Source organism: Euprymna scolopes, chromosome 36 (genome assembly GCF_053919585.1).
Source record: "Euprymna scolopes isolate OS-2025 chromosome 36, ASM5391958v1, whole genome shotgun sequence".
Classification (NCBI taxonomy): domain Eukaryota; kingdom Metazoa; phylum Mollusca; class Cephalopoda; order Sepiida; family Sepiolidae; genus Euprymna; species Euprymna scolopes.
The window spans coordinates 72,263,562-72,276,061 of NC_136517.1; the positions used below are offsets into that span (position 1 = coordinate 72,263,562).

At 34.5% G+C, this 12,500-nt stretch overlaps 1 protein-coding gene and 1 pseudogene across 1 annotated transcript in view; both read right to left on the reverse strand.

The window, feature by feature from the left end:
• The window catches only part of LOC145260588 (BTB/POZ domain-containing protein 7-like), a 328,060-nt gene that overhangs the window by 91,627 nt on the left and 223,933 nt on the right, over positions 1-12,500 (reverse strand). The gene's annotated exons all lie outside the window — the stretch shown is intronic.
• LOC145260736 (5S ribosomal RNA) lies at positions 5,943-6,061 on the reverse strand (annotated as a pseudogene).

A 12,500-nucleotide genomic window follows, 5' to 3' on the forward strand; every position in this document is an offset into this window, starting at 1 on the left:
TCTCCTCACATATATACTTATATATAAAATTTGAAATTTCTCTGCCAAAGTCAAAGATTTCAGTCAGATTAAAGTTTTCCCTTTATTTTTAAACTTAACTTCAACATCTTTTGAATTTACACTTGAAGTTTTCTACATTTTTGTGAATATTTAACAAATTACAAATATGTAGCTGTTTTAACCAAACATTTTTCTATGTTCATTATTTTGTTATAGCATTTTGAACTGTCGCTCGTCCATGTGACAATTTTCATCCATATTTCGGATTAATTCTCTGGATTGTCCTTAGGATGTGGCTTTAATTCAATTTCTTCAGTTGGATTTTTTTTTGTTTATGCCCATGTTCCCAAGAAATGTGTGTACAAAACTCTTGCGTTATGAAACTTGTTAAATCTTAGAATGGTATTATTTTCAATATAATATATTTATTTATCCTAAGCTCTATTTAATATCCTAAATATTGAACTTCACTTTAGCATTTGAAAACCGATTTCTATTTAAATTAATCTGAACTGTATGAAATGTTTTTCTTTTTTTGCATATTAACTCACACACACATATGTGTGTGTGTGTGTGTGTGTGTGTGTGTGTGTGTGTATAAACACATACTTTCTGCATTCCTGTGCCAAAACGTGGTCGTTTCTGTTGTCTTTTCAGCCTGCTACTCCCTTACTTCTGTGTTATTTCGATTAGTTCTGCCTTCTGTCTGCACAACACTTATCTCATTTTCGTTGAATCCATCATTAAAAGTAAATTGTTTACTGAAAACAAGCCTGCCAGGTACCTTCACCTTTCCTGCACTTCACACACACACACCTGAGTGCAAGACTACAAGACAATACAGCCATTGTGTTTTCATTCCCAACCACCTCCACGACGCTAAAAGATTCTTGTGCTAACTCTTGTGCTGCCTTTATGGATAGATAGGAGACAAGTGAATGACAGAGGATCTCTAAGGTGAGGGAGTATAAAAAAGGAGGAGAGAAAGATAAAGAGAAGAAAATGATACTTTGATATGTTTCAAAACACATGGAAGCACAACGGATAAAGGCGTTGAGTGATAGTTCTAAGTGACAATCTTCTGAAGATTCAATCCTCACTACATGGAATGATAACTAAAAATAAAATTAACATTTTTATCCAATCATGGCTGGTGAAGCTAGAACAATCTGCTATGTGGATTAAATAAGCGGCTCAATTATAAATTCTATAAAAGTTCTGAAATTGGACATGATTCTCAAGTTTAAAAAAATTAAAGTGAAGAAGGTCAGATGTTAGATTGGCCGAAACGTTTTGAAAATAACAATTAAGATGAGAATAATAGTCCAAATAATCTAAATTATCAACCTTCATCTAAAAAATTCTGAAACAAAAAATTGTTTACAAAATGGTAATAGGATAACATGTGATCAGCAGGTGTTGCATTAAATTAACAAATGTTGATCTTAGATACATTTTTAATGGTTTAGCTTGTGTGTTTAATGCATTATTTAATGTTCAAGTAGTATAGCTATTATAAACGATTCATCTATATATAATTAGATAAACATAAACTGCCATTTTATAGCAGGAAGGAAATTGTAGGATACAGTTTAATGTCCTATCTACGATAGATTCTAGTAATTCTATACAGATCTTTGCAGATATTACCATTGCAGGTCAGAGTATAACCGGGAGTCATGACAACTAGTGAATGAGTACACTTTCTAAAAAAAGTCTCAATTTGGGGTTCATCACTGAATGTAAGTCATATCCAGGATCAAAATTAACATGAATACATCTTTCAAAGTATTTAACTAGCAGTTCAGCCCGGCTTTGCTCGGGCCCTATGTACTGTTCATAACTTTATGTGCATATGTATTTATTAAAAAGTATGCATATGTATGGTAATGCCTTTCTTTATAATAGACTTCTTTAACTATTATAGAGAAAAGTTAGTAGAGACTGCAGAGGTAACATTTTTTTATAACTTTGACCCCAACTTGGACTCCTTAACATTTGTTTTGGGCTCAAATCAAATTAAAATGTTTGCCCCATGTCCAGGTAACCTACATCGAAAATTTCAAGCGTTTAAACCCAAAATTGGCAGAGGAGTTTGGTAGAGTCTGCAAAGGTCAACTATTTCAACCATGACCTCATGGCAGCAAAACTTTCGCCCAAAAACTGATTAAAAAGCTTGCTGCATGTCTGAGTACCCTTTATGTAAAATTTCAACTGTTTAGACCCAAAATTGGCTGAATAGTTTGCTAGAGACCGCAAATGTAAAATCTTTTGAACTTTGACCCTTGGTAGCCAAATTTTCGGCCAAAATCCAATTAAAAAGCTTGGTCTATGTCTGAATAAACTTTATGTAAAATTTAAAATATTTAGACGAAAAATTGGCTAAGTAATTTGGTAGAGACCGCAAAGATCAATTTTTTTAAAAACTTTGACCCCTATTATGACCCCTTAGCATTTATTGCTTTGGACTCTAATCAAATTATAAAGCTTAGTCCTTATCCAAAGAACCTATATCTAAAATTTAAGTGTTAAGACCCAAAATTGGCGGAGGTGTTTGGTAGAGTTCTCAAAGGACAAATCATTGAACTTTGACTCCTTAACAGCAAAATTTCTGGGCGAAAACCGATCAAAAAGATTTCCCCAAATCTCAATACCCCGTATGTCAAATCTCGAGTCTGTAGACAGAAAATTTATAGAGTCACTGTGTAGGAAAATGTACACACAGATAGACACGCACATTTTCACTTTTATAGATATAACTTTTATAATCAATAAGTTCATTTTTATCTGCACTATTTAGATAAATCCTAAGAGATTCATTAGATCTATTTGTTTAAACATAAATTTTCTATTATTTGATTTCCTTCGGACTTTTCCTTAAATTCTTCGTAAATTTATGCTCAAAGGATATATAATCTTGTTAAGCATTATTGTGTTTATATAACAGTGCCTAATAATAAATAGAATCTTATATTAATTTGATGTGTAATTTTTTTACTTATGGAGACATATTTAGCTACACATTTGCAAACATGTTTCAATAATGATCTTCATTTTTTGCATGCATATTGAATAATGGTCTGAAGAAGTCCCGCTCCAACAAGAACCAAAATGTCAGCGAATGTGTAGCCAAAAATGTTTGTATGATAAAAAGTTTCATGCCAAATATAAAACACACACACACATATATATATATATATATATATATATATATATATATATATATATATATATATATATATATTAGCATGGGTGCCTGGCGTTGCCTGGGTGTTTGAAGGTGTGAGTTGAGGAAAAAAAAGTGGTAGTAGGAAGGCAGGCTCGAACCCGTACCACAAGGGAGGAAAAGAACGGGGAAAAAATGTGACGTCTTTGCTGTTACAACCACCACCAAACCGGAAGTGATGTAGGTTTAAATTAAGGCGAGACAATCAAAAAGAGGGGATGACTTTCGAAAATATTGGTGAAAAAAGCAACTCCTCCCTGTAGAAAAGTGGCCAGTTGAGGGTGAACAAATTAATGTTTTTACTTAATTTTTTATTATTTGTCGTCTGAAGGGTCGAGCTACAAAACGATACTGATCTTGTGAAAATCAGTCGCCTCTGTCGAAGGTTTTAGGCAGACATGCAAATATACATACATACATTTATATATTGGTAGCTCAAATTTTCCCCCACAACCGATTAAAAAGCTTGTCCTATCTCTGAATACCCTGTATGTAAAATTTCAAATGTTTAGACCAGAAATTGTCTGAGTAATTTGGTAGAGACTGCAGAGGTCAAAAATTTTTTAACTTTGACCCCTATTATGACCCCATAACATTTGTTTTGGGCTCAAATCAAGTTATTAAGTTAGATCCATGTCCAAGGAACCTATATCTAAAATTTCAATTGTTTAGACCCAAAATTGTCGGAGGAGTTTGGTAGAGTTCTCAAAGCACAAATCGTTGAACTTTGACCCCTTAACAGCCAAATTTCTGGCGAAAACGGATTACAAATATTTTCCCAAATCTCCATACCCTGTATATCAAATTTCGAGTCTATAGACTGAAAATTGACAGAGTTATTGTGTAGGGAAATGTACACAGACAGACACACATACACAGAGTGAGTTTGAAGTTTTGAAAGAAACTTGTTAAGAATTGAAGTCAGATTTTCTAAAGAATCAACGGACAATCTGAATAGATAATTTTAAAATAAGCAGTCGGGATCAGAGTTTTAAATTCTGGAATTTTAGGAGTTGGAGTCAGAAAGTCTAAAATCTGACTCTGCAACCCTGTTTTAACAGCCAACTATAATATAATGACCCACTTTCTTGCAAAGATCTCCCAAATTTCTCCATACAAATATGAGTAGCACTTTTTTTCTTCTGCTACCAAAGCCAGGTTATGTTGTCTTTACAAGTGTGAACACAGACATCAATAGCAACGTCCATCCATCTGTTGAGAGAGAGAAAGAGAGAGAGAGAGAGGGGTTGGAGGAAGAGATTTCGAATTTTTTTTCAATTATGAAGTTATCGAAGTAAGGAAAATGCTGTTGAAAATATTTTTTTAGAAAACAAAGGAAGTAACTATATAAAGGAATTCAGAGTTTATTCAGTTGTTTTTAAAGATGGTTGTCCTCAAAAAAAAAAAAAATCTGAGTCGAATAAAGTACTTTTTTTTTTTTTTTTTTTTTTTTTTTTTTAAAGAAAGCTAATAACGATTTTCTCCTCTTAATAGGAGTAAGCAAGACAATCTGACAGACGAGAATAAAATAGACGTTTTTAGCTTTAAATTATAAATGGGGGAAAAAAAAATAAAAATTAAAAATAAAAATCGAGAAAATACTCTTTTTGACTTCCATATATATCTCAACAGGTGTAGATTCAGGCTCCTTAATGCCTAACCTTAACTGTACTCATCTTACAAAGTTTCCCTCTTATTATTTCGTATATTCAAGTGGGTGACATCTGCTCTTACTAAGCATTGAGCTTAATCTATTTTTGTTCATGGATCAACAAGACAGTTTTTTTTTTGTTGTTCTTAATAACATGCTGCAACGATCAGGAAGACAAACTGATGAATCAGAATAAAATATAGATTGTTTTAGAGTTCAAGTTATGCATGAAAAAAGTCAAAATAAGATCATTTTTTTGCAAGGATTCACCATCAAAGCCACTCAAGGATAAGGGCTAATGAGTGTCACATGACTGGTGAGAGAACACTGATGATCGATACTAGTGAAAATTGGGTAGAAATTCATTATTTAAGAGTACGGCTCAACAAGTACTTATTTATATTGAACTTGAAAATGACCATGTTATAGTTATCAGATGGGTAGTTCTAGGAGAGAAGCTCTGCTCATGTAATTTTCATTAGCTTTAGGTACAGTTAGAGAGTAAATTGCTGACAGTAGTTGTAACTAGGTGATTGTTTATTTTATGGGAGGGGGGGGCATACATTTGATAATGATGACCGGGTCAAACACATGGAAGATCCCCAACAAGAAGCACTATCATTCTCACCCAACAATGAAGGAAGAAATTCCAACAATCACTGATGAAAAGGAGAATAAAGCCTAGAACAGGGAACTCCCCCAGTGGTTTTTGTTGCTCCTGACAACATATACTTGTGAACAATTGTTTTTTTTTTTATGAAATATACTAAAAATCATTTTTCATAAACAAGTTTCACAATTATTTGCTAATTCCAAAAGTATTTTCACTGAAGAAAAAGTTACATTTTTTACTGGGCTAGTAGTTGTTTTTCTATTATCTCTGTAATGCGATGCCCCTGTTCAGTTTCAAGAGACAATGGATAGTCTCTGTAAGGGTAGTTGCGCATGTAATTGTGAGGCAAGGGTTGTGTAAGCTCAAACCACACATCTTTTGAATCAGCACTGCTCGAGTCCAGTAGCAAGAAGTGCTAAACGACTGGAAACAATGTTGAGATAAGCAGAAAGCACATACAACACCTGATATTCCCAAATGGTCACCCATTTTAGTACTGATCAGGCTCAACATTGCTTAACTTCAGTGATCTAATGGAAACCAGTGTGTTAACGTGAATTATGCCGTATCTCTAAGATAAATTGAAAAAACAAATTCAGATGAAATTTCTCATTTTTATATAAATCTTAAAAACAACAACAAAAAAAAACCCAGCATTTTTGGAGAGAGCAGTTTGTTATATTTAATACTATAGTCTTCCACAGACAGAGTGCATAACCAATTGCCACTCCTCTCCAAAAGGTTGCCAACCTCTGGCTTAGAAGTACATGCAAAGAAAAACAGTCATGAAAAATGCAGATTTTCTACTGATCCATGCCCTCAATAAAAAAGGTTGTATTCATTTATTTTAAGTTATAACTTTTGTTAATTAAAAAAAAAAAAATTGGAGGTTTAATGTGCGATGCCATTAATCTGAAAGTAAAATATTGAGTTAATATCTAGGAGAGGGAACACTATCATGGAGTAGGAGAAGCAGGAGTTAAGAGTAACAAATTAAAGTATGTTTGTAGCTTTTTTTACATAAAGTGCTTACTTTACTACCATAAATATAATCGGCAGCAGAACCTCACACACTAGGGAGAAGCCCCTCCCACCCACAACATGCATAATCTATTTTGGTGGGATTAAGTTTCATCTTGGATCAAGATATGGGAGAATAGAATTACTTTTCGTAACAGCTGTTTTTGTTTGCTGCATAGATATCGATTCTTGGGTCAGAGGTCACATGTGCAACAACGGCATCCATAGTAACACCTTAATCTTTCAGGTTTTGGATGATATCCATTCATTGGCAGACTGTTGCAAAGTGGTTCCGTTTGCCACATGTGTGGTATAATTGGCCCAAAGCTGCACACATACACTGTCAGCTATTTGATCCTTGGTTAACGTGATGATGGCTACTGCAGCAGCATTGTGAAATCATGTTCTAATACGATGACACCTGATGTGTTACTTTGACCTACATGCCTCATTTTTCTTTGATTTCACATGGCCATTTCAAATGTCTATGTAACTCGGATATAATACATATATGTGGCATAACCGTATTGACACACTGGTTCTCGTCAGATCACAAAAGTTAAGCAACACTGAACCTGGTCAGTACCAGATGGGTGATCATCTGGGGATATCATGTACTTGCATGAGAATGTTAACTACAAAATTCTAATAAGATATACATGAGACTGGGCACTGCTTGTGAATTTTATATTCTCTTCACATTTCCCCCTTTGAAAGAAGTTGGAGTGAATGCTACTGGCATGCATGTGGCTCAAATTCAGCTGAAGTGTTTTAATGGCCGTGTCTAAACTAACATGCCTGTTTCTAGTACACCATTGGTTATACTCCAAATGAATTAATTTTTAATGTATAAACTAAATAAACTGTTGGCATCAAGTCTTCTATGCATGGCATGATCAGCAGAAAAGTGCTCCTACGGGTTTACAAAATAATCTAAAAGATGTCTGCAACAAGATCACCTCTGCCAGTCAAGATATTCTTTCAAAAAGAATGGGAGGGTGTCAAAAGTGACATTTTTTCATCTTAAAACTGAACCCCAAAAGTCAACATTTCCTAACCAGAATATACATATAGCTTTGGGAACCACTTACAGACTCGAAATTCACAAGAAACTCTGAGGATCATACTAAATATGCAAATTATTTACTACTATGACGTCAATGGGAACTGACTCACTCGCAATCCCAAGTCTCCAATCAGGAAGCTGAACTTTTGGGATGAAAGAAGATCCACAGTTGGAACATACGCACGCTGAAACTTAGTCACCGTCAATACCCTTCGCAAATACAATGTTGATGTGACCTACCTCTTGGAAGTCAGGGTTGCAGACCATAACCGCAAGACTATCAAAATACCTCAATCTGATGCTGTTTACCACCTCTATTACAGTGAACCAATGGATGTATTCGGGTGCCATAATATAGCCCTGAGCCTAAGGAATCAAGCGAACAATACTCCTTGCTTGGGAACCAATTTCTCCACGTCTTGCCTTTGTCCATCTGCAAGGTGCCCTGTTCAACATTTCCATGGTAGCAGTCTATGTTTAAACCCTTAATACTGACGAAGATGTCAAAGATTCATTTTACAACAGCCTCCAATGGATGGCATTCTTCATAGAGATTTTGTGGGGGATTGCTAGTGATTTTAACGCATGAAAAGAAACTGGTGATACCAATAACAGATATCATCGAACCATTTGCTATCGGTGATTATTGCTTGAACGGAGAATGGCTAATCAACTTTGCCACTGCAAACCCACTTACTGTGTCAAGTACCCAGTTCCAGTATTCCTGGTGACATGGTATTCAAATGACGGTTTCATCTGGAACCAAACTGATGAGATTCTTGTAAAGTCCCAGTTGGTCTCAAATTTTCTGTACTAGCGTACATTTCAAGGAACAGAAACAGGCAATAAGCATGGCTCCGACCATGTCATGGTTTGAGCAAGGATGTGTCTTCGCATGGAAGCCAACCTACCATCCAACCGTCTTGTGAAATACAATATCTTATGACTCAAAACCAAGCAGAGTTCCAGCTCCAGCTATCAAATCGCTTTGTCAGTTTTCAAGCACTTCAATCCACTGAGTATACAACTGAGGATTTCTGGCAGTCCTTTAAAAATAGCATAAAAAAGTTACCCTACAGACCCTGGGTAAAACAGCATGCAAAGGACTGGATCTCTAGTCAAACTATTGAGTTCGCAAACCAAACCAAGCAGGTCTGTTATTCTGAGAATAAGGACTTCTACCAATTGTGCTAGTAGACTGCCCATTCTGCAAATACTGATCTTAATACTTACTGGCAAAACATCGCTGAAGACATGGAGCAAGCAGCATCAGTCAGAAACCCTCAACAACTATACTAGACACTTAAAACAACAACTACGGGAAACAGCAGTCTAAGCAAAAATTTGCTGAACATGCATGGAACACCTATCTCCCAGTTAGCAGATGGCACAATCTGATAGAAGCAACATTTCAAAATGCTACTGAACCCTGACCCTCCCTCACAGCATCCCTCTACCACTCTCACAACACCTCCAAGTATGATACCAACTGCAATCTTTCAATGGATGAAGAAATACATAATGTCATCAAAAAACTAAAGAATAACAAAACATCTGGTGAGGATTGCCTTCCAGTAGAACTCTACAAGATGTTTACACAGAATTCTCAATACAGTATGGTGCTCAGAACAACTAACTCAAGACTGGAGCTTGTACAAAATCTATGTCATCATTGCTGCAACCATAGAGACATTAGTTTGATTAATGTAGTCTCAAAAATATTCTCACTCATCATACGTCATTTTCAGAATATCCAGGATCACAGAATACGTCATTTTTAGAATATCCAGGATCACAGAATTTGACTGAACCAAGCAAGATTCAATAGCATGAATCAAATATTCTTCCTGAAGCAAATTCTCAAACAGTGATGGCCTATCAGCAATCTACCATTGTATGTTGATGGCAAAAGCCTTTGGTACATCATATGTAATGATGGTTTCCCGGCCAAGCTTCTCAGCCAAGTCAAGGTGTATTATGTGCACATCTGAACAAGAGTGAGGGCTTATGGGGAAGAATCTGATTCCTTCTTCATCTAAATGTGCATCTCCTCCATTCTGTTTAACTAAAGTTGGTGTCAAAGTTGGCCACCATTGCTTTATCATCGATCTCAATTGTACTGATGACATTGCAATCATTAGAGTCTTAACTAGGTCAGTCGCATGGCCAAAATTGTGGGGATGAAAATAAATGCTTTCAAGATACAGATTCTCTCTGATAACTACCCCCTACCGAATGGTGAAGCTGTGAAAAAGGTTGAAAGCTTTAAGTATCTAGGCAGCAATTTTATAGTCACTAGTCAAGCAAAAGACAAAATCACAACTTGTATCAATCTGGCCAGAACTGCTTTTGTCCATCTTCAAAGACAACTTTGTTCTCACCAGGAGATAAGACAATTCCCAAAGTTACAAATCTATGAAGTCAGGGTCAGAATAATTCTTTTCTATGACCTGCACAAAGATCTTCAACCTGAAGTCTTCAATCACCCTTGCTTCTGCTGTATCCTGCGTGTTTGCCTCAGACTGCATCCCCGACTTGAGCAAAAACTGGTATAAAGAAGAGATTCCAGCAAAAACTGGTATAAAGAAGAGATTCCAGCAAAAACTGGTATAAAGAAGAGATTCCAGCAAAAATTCGCTTCCTTTATTTTGTCCTTTAGTTTTCACATTCCATGAGCAATGTTTCTGAGGGAAAAAATTGCTGTTTTCTGGGTCAAAATCTACTCCATCTAATATTTTTAGTTGGAAAGTTTTTGACCTTGAAGTATTATATTTTTAGCTCCTTATATGAAGTGGCTTTATGCTTTGTCTGGAATGATTTCTATTTAAAAAAAAGAAAAAAAAGAAAACTGCTGCTCATAAATGAATGGAAAAGTCTGTGTACCTCAGCTCTGAATCGGTTTTATTCTTTTTGTTTTTTAATGTTTAATTTTTTTGTTTTATTGATGTTCGTAAAAAAAATTAATACAAAATTAGGTATTGTGCTATTATCGGAATTTTATGGGCAATTCACACAAAATGCTGGGATGTACCAAATGAAAATTTTGTGATTTAAATAAAAAATTTAAATGCAAATGTTGTCCAATTTTTTCAATGAAAAATATATTATTTCTGTTATTACAAAGATAATTTAAAGAAAAATTAATTGAAAAATGAAAATGATATTCTTGTTGTTACGAAGAAAATAGAATGAATAATTGGATAATTTTTATAAAAAATTTCAGAAAATTAAAATTCAAATGAAGAAAAATAAATTCATTGCAAGTTTCATAAATATTTATTTTTTTAATAAAAAACAATAGCGACCAAAAACTTTGAATTTTTTGTTCAAACCAATTTTTTATACAATGAATAAATAATAGCAAATAAATGTTTCTTAAATAGTGTTGACTTCAGCGCTTTCATTGGCTAAGCGTTTTTGCACGTTTCAATATTTTACAAAAAAAATGCCCAAAAAACTCTGACGATAGTACAGTCTTTATTCTGCATAAGTACCAAAAATTAATACCAACATTGGGTTTTTCTTAACATTTTAATCAAGAAAAGTTGATTGATCTTGATATAGGACTTTGTTTTTAATTGCATTCTTAGACAGAAAAACAAGGATATTATAGATTTCACTGTGACTTATAAAAATGTCATTTTTTTTTTAAAGACATTATTTAATTTTGCATTTCTCTACATATTTAATGAACTAAGTGCTAAGTCACATGATATAAAACTCTCATATGTTTTTTTAATACGTCGTAACGATTGCTGAATATCTTATTCAAAGGTTATGTCAACAACAAAAAGTCACAGCCAGACGTAAAACTTCTGCCCTGTCATTAAATATGAACACTTGAAATTGACTGACAAATTCATGATTCCAATGCAAATCAAACAAGTGCCATACATTTTAAAAGATTTGTTTTGAAAACAAAGAAACGAAGCTGACAGCAATCAAAAATAACATTCACGTGATTTTCAAAACTATTGTTTGAATGTAGGAAGCCTAATGTTTGAAGTAAAATGAGAATACCAAAACTTCCGCCTTCAGTTCAAGAATACAAAAGAACAACTCTTAGAATTCCAAAATTTTCATTCGAGATTCCAACTCCTTACTTAAATTTCTTCTAAAATTTAGACACACACACATATATATATGTGTACATACATACACACACGGCATAATCACATTGACACACCGGCTCTTGCCAGATCAACAAAGTTAAGCAACATTGAGCCTGGCTAGTACCAGATGGGCGATCATTTGTGAATTCTAGGTGCTGTATGTGTGCTCATCTTGGCACTGTTTCCAGTCGTCCTGTACCTCAACTTGCCACGGGTATGCAACAATGTTGACTCAGGAGAGGTGTGGTTGGTGACTGCGCCACTCTTGCCACACAAATTTCATGCGCAGACACCTTTACAGTGGGTACCCATAGTCTGTCAAGACTGGAGGAAGCCACATATATAATTATTTCCACAGCTCACAAGAGCCATGCCAGCCAATGAACCGGAAATCTAAGACAAGGTTCGTTGGCTGGTTGGCTCTTGTGGACTGCGGTGTTCTTTGGGCTGTGGAAATAATTATATATAATCTCTCACATTCTGAAAAATGATATATATATATATATATATATATATATATATCCACATACTAGAGTGTTTAGACAGTTTGCTGAATATACATATCTGTTATGAAACTAAAACCAACATGTGTTTCCCAAATCTTTTTTTACTAATTTCTTTTATCATAGAAAATATATACTAAAATATATTTCAGTTCTGGATTGAGTTATGTTTGCAAAAAATGTTTCAACTGTTCTAATTAGTTCTTTGTGGCTGTAATTTGTAACTGAATAAGTCATCCATCTCTCATTTAGCTATTTCTTTCATCTCCTCTTACTATGTTGAGTCAATCACTAATATTCATTTATGGA